A 5,182-nucleotide genomic window follows, 5' to 3' on the forward strand; every position below is an offset into this window, starting at 1 on the left:
CTCTGATTTGGTTTTCAAGAGGCTTTTTCTTGTCACTGGCTCTCCTCCATTTCTGCTGACCCAGGCTTCCAAGAGTGTGAGGGATAATGGGATACACTCTCCGAAGAGTTTGATGCCTCTCTTTTTATTTGTTTTGCTCATCACTGTATTAAAAACATAAAATTCTAACTGAGTAAATTTGAAGATCGAATTGGCTTTATTCAATGATTTATGAATCGGGCAGCATCCCATTGAGCAAGTAGAAAGGAGCTCTGTGGAGCTGTAAAAAATGCAAGAACTTTACAGGCAGGAGGGGGCAGAAAAGGGAAGTTTCTAGCTAAGAGTGGATTGTTTCAGGCAGGGTCACCTTCCTTTTGGGGGAAGGTGGGGGGTCACCCCTCTAGTGCTGACCAGGTAATTCCAGATCTATTGGTGAAAGGTCCCATTCCTGAGAGAGGCTGAAACTGCAATTAGGTTAGCTATTAAGTCTTGGTTTGCTGACGTGGGACTTAGCACAAGTGACTCCATTTGGGGTTTGTTGTTCTTTACTAACAACTGTATCTCATTCCTAGCTCTTAACCCCAGTACCTAGATACTTGCTGGTGAATGGATGACCAGACCAGTGAATTCAGAATTTCAGAGAAGTTCTTTATAATGAGAGACAGGCAGAGAAATGGCAGTTCTACCACCCAGTAAGTTTTGAACTCTTGCAGGTCTGATGCCCAAATCAAGCGTGGGAACGTGAACAGTGAGACTGAGTGAAAACACAGCAGTTCTTTGTGTTTCTGTTAGAGAAACAGTGGTGGGAGACAGAGGACAAAGGAAGGAGACACAGGACTGGAGTGACCTCAGCTGGGGGCGGGGTTTCACAGTGTTGGGTGCTGCAGAGAGGTAGTCAGCAGGAGCAGGGGCTGTGTACATCATCAGAGGCATTTTTTATTTTATTTTATTGTTTTTATTGACGTATAGTTGATTTACAATCTTGTGCCAATCTGCTGTATGGCAAAGTGACTCAGTTATACACATATAGACATTCTTTTTTTATATTCTTTTCCATTACAGTTTATCACAGGATATTGACTCTAGTTCCCTGTGCTGTAGAGTAGGACCTTGTTGTTGATCCCTCCTATATATAATAGTTTACATCTGCTAATGCCACACTCCCAGCCCTTCCCTCTCCCACCCCCCTCCTCCTTGGCAACCACAAGTCTGTTCTCTATGTCTGTGAGTCTGTTGCTGTTTCATAGATAGGTTCATTTGTGCCATACTTTAGATTCCACATGTAAGTGGTATCACATGGTATTTGTCTTTCTCTTTCTGACTTACTTCACTTAATAATCTCTAGTTGCATCCATGTTGCTGCAGTCATCAAAGGCATTTTAGAAGAGGCTCTGCTTGCCATAGCTTCTGGCAGCGTTGCTGCCTACAGTGGAAAGAAGAATGTTGTTGATGGGAATTCCCAAAGTTACGCTAAAGTGGGGGTGACGTAACTTTTCTAGGTGAAGAGGTGATCTTTTTTTTTTTTTTTGATTTGTATGTGTGTGTTTTATTATATATTAGTCTCTTAAATCAAATAGAAGACAAAAAGTGGAGCTACAAACCAAAGTTACAACAGTACTAGCTTTTCTCATTGCCCGTCTGTCTACTTTTACCAGAGGTCTTTATTTCTTCATAAGGCTTTGAGCTACTGTCCAGGGTCCTTGACTCCAACCTGAAGAACTCCCTGTGGCAGGCGGGTCTGGTGGTTAAGAACTCTCTCAACTCTTGATTAACTGGGAATGTCTTGATTTCTCCCTCATTTTCGAAGGAAAGTTTTGCTAGATATAAGATTCTTGGTTGACGGTTTCTTTCCTTCAACACTTCAAGTACATTGAGTCATGCCATCTGGCCTCCGAGGCTCCTGATGAGAAATCTGCTCAATGACCTTCCTGGCAAACCTTCTCTCAGCTTCATAGACTTTCATAATGTACCGTATCATGTCTTATGCAACAGAACATTTTGTATAGTATCGTGAAGTCAGTTAAGTTGTAACATTATTTTGAGACCAGAATTTAAGGAAAAGGAATTGAACATTTCAAGTGTAGACATTATGAGGTCTTTAAAATTATTACACATTTTCAAACTAGAAATAAAAAGGCCACTGAAGTATCCTGCAGATTTTTATTTATAACAAAGTGAATACCAATATCTAATAACACACGTAAAGAAAAATTTCTTTGGGATCCTTTTTCCTAAGTGTAAAGGGGCCTTGAACTCAAAAAGTGAGAAAACCACTGTGGTGTATCCCCAGCGGTGATGGGTCCATTTCTTGCTCTGACCTCAGAGTGCACCATTGTGATGTACTTCACAAAGCCCTATGAAAGAGAAAGGTGGGCCCAGGTTTTTGGTCCTTAGAGCCCAGGAAGCTGCTTTTGGTGACCTGACGGCCTTGGACCTACAGTTAGCTTGTGTTTTCCTTGTTTCTGCCATTTTGTTGATTTTCGTTTCTCTTTTCTCTACTCTTTTTTATTTGTGTCATTGTTCTTTCTACAGTTAGCATAGTGAGTATTGTTGGTATAGTTAATACTTGATTAGCATAGTTAGTGTAGTTAGTACTAGTTAGCGCTGTTGGTACAGTTAGCGTAGTTAGCGTTGTTAGTAGAGACAGCACACTTAGCCCTGTTAGTACAGTTAGCATTGTTAGTTAGCGTAGTTAGCGTTGCTAGGTAGTGCTGTCAGTCAGTGTAGTTAGCAGATCACCATGATGAAGGGCCTCACAGCCAAATCTGCTGGCAAGGAGGCTCATATTGATGACTTCGAGATCCTCCACACCATTGGTGAAGGCACCTTCGGTAAAGTGAAGTTGGCCCGGCACATTCTGACCGGGACACAGGTGGCTGTGAAGGTCATAAAGAAAAGGCATCAGAGCTTCTCAAGTGTCCAGGCACTTTTTCGGGAAGTGTGCAGTCTGAAGGCTCTGAATCACCCCAATATTGTAAAACTGCTGGGGGTGATTGACACAGAGGAGACATTTTTCGTGGTGATGGAGTACCTCAGTGGGGGGGACACGTCCCGCTATTTGAAGACCCATGGCCGTATGACAGAGGCGGAGGCCCGAGGCCCGTTCCAGCAGCTGGTCTCCGCCCTGCAGCACTGCCACCGGAGGGGCATCGTGCACCGAGACCTGAAGCCACTGAGCCTCCTCTTTGATTCCAACATGAATATCAAACTTACAGACTTTGGCCTCAGCAACAAGTGTGATGACACTGTCCAACTGGACACGATCTGTGGCACACACCCTTATGCTGCTCCGGAACTCTTCCTGGGGCAGAGCTACAGTGGCCCTGCGGTGGACGTGTGGAGCTTGGGAGTAGTGCTGTACACCATGGTAACTGGGTCCCAGCCCTTTGTGGGAAAAGACTTCCAGGAGCTGCGGAAGCAAATCCTACAAGGGCAATACCCCATCCCACCTTATCTGTCTTTGAAGATAAGGGATCTGTTACAAAAAATGATTGCCCTCAACCCCAGTGACAGAGGCACCTTACCTGACCTCATGAGGCATCCATGGGTCAACATGGGCCAGAAGGAGCCACTCCAGCCACCCTGTGAAGAGGACCTGGAGGTGACAATGGTGAGGACTCTGGGCTTGACTTGCGACCAGATCCAGGACACTGGGACAGGCAGTGTGAGCTCCAAGAAACCCAAGGTGGAGGTCTCCATCATAACTCTGAAGCCCTTCTCTTGCAGGGACCTCTGTGGCAGTGAACTTGAGCCTTCTCCAAGCCCTGTGGTGTCCTCCCTGCAAACCAGGTGGCTCTACCACAGAAAAAAATGTGCAGCTGCAGGAAGACCAGCAGGCAGGGCAGAAGACCGGTGAGTCTGCCTGTCCCCCACCCAGCCTGGAGGCGAGGACTGCCACCCCCAGCCCAGCCCCCCAGTGTGGCACTGGGACATCCACCTCCAGCAGCAGCAGGATTGGAGCCCCAGAGGGAAGCAGCTGCCCCCTGGGTGTGTCCAACACTGGAAGGTCCTCCCACGCTGGGCAGCCTGAGAGTGTGTCCTCATCCACTCTCTCTGGCCAGAGCCAGAAAAAGCAAGGGGTGGCTGGGAGAATCTGGAACTTTATTTTGAAACATCTTTGTTGCAAGCTGCCCAGCATGAGGCGTCATAATAAAGTGAGCCCATGTGAACCCCATGGATGACCGAGGCAGGAAGGTCAGGCCGCCGCGCTCCCTGGGGCCCGGTGCAGGGGAAGAGGAGTGTGTTCTCTGCACGGCCTTCAGAAGCATCGTATCCAAGACCCTGGCCAGCTCAGAGGATGGTCCGGAGCAGCCCGGGCGACCGAAAGCGAGGCCACCGTGGCTGCAGGTCTGCCCCTCAACCCCCACCTGGGTGAAACTTGAGAGACTGGACTGTCATTCCTGGGGCACGTCTCCCCTCCCCTACTCTTCTGTCTTCCGTGTTGGTGGGGGAGGGGGATAATTCTTGTTCCAAGAACTCCTTGGTTCTTCCAATTCTAGTTAATAAACTTGATGCTCCAGAGAGATGCATCACACTCTGCTTTGCGTCGTCCCTGCACAGAATTGGGGCTGTGCATTTTCCAGTGACACAAGCGTGCAGCCATGGAGCGCTTGGAGGTAGTCAGAAAAACTAAAGCGAAAAATGACCTAAGAGAATTAGCACAGTGACTCCCAACAGCAACAACAGCTGCACTGCAGGGCAGAAATGCAGAAAGTGTGTATTACCTTCCTGCACTACCGTTCCCGAACATTTTCAGAAGGGCCAAGGGGAACTTTTCGTCCCTGCGGCCTGTGTTAATTACAACAGAGAGGCCCATTAATAGGATCACAAGGTCCCATGAACCAGCCTCTGCGCGGTGTGGTAAGGTCCCTGTGCAGCTGAGTTTCATGACTGTCGTGCAGCAATAAAGCAGTCTTCATTGAATTTGTTAAAAAAAAAAAAAAAAGAAAAAGGATTTTACTATTCAAGTAAGTGCATTATTTCTGGCATCATTTTTAAAATTAAAATAACTCAAAATACATTAATAATACAGATAAAGAATGTGAAATATGTTATAATTCAGAAATGACATCTTATATGAAATTGAGATAATTTTTTTTAGAGATATGCTCCCTGTACATTCACAGTAATTATTCTGAAATCTAGTCTTTGTTTTCAGATTCCTGGGGGATATTCTTCTTTTTCTTTTTTTTTTTTTTTTTAA

At 46.0% G+C, this 5,182-nt stretch overlaps 1 pseudogene; it reads left to right on the forward strand.

Annotated features, from left to right (window-relative positions):
• Window positions 1-2,719: 2,719 nt before the first annotated feature.
• On the forward strand, window positions 2,720-3,835 carry LOC137758805 (serine/threonine-protein kinase MARK2 pseudogene; annotated as a pseudogene).
• The last annotated feature ends 1,347 nt before the right edge of the window (window positions 3,836-5,182 follow it).

The sequence above is a fragment of the Eschrichtius robustus genome, chromosome 2 (assembly GCF_028021215.1).
Source record: "Eschrichtius robustus isolate mEscRob2 chromosome 2, mEscRob2.pri, whole genome shotgun sequence".
NCBI classification, from domain to species: domain Eukaryota; kingdom Metazoa; phylum Chordata; class Mammalia; order Artiodactyla; family Eschrichtiidae; genus Eschrichtius; species Eschrichtius robustus.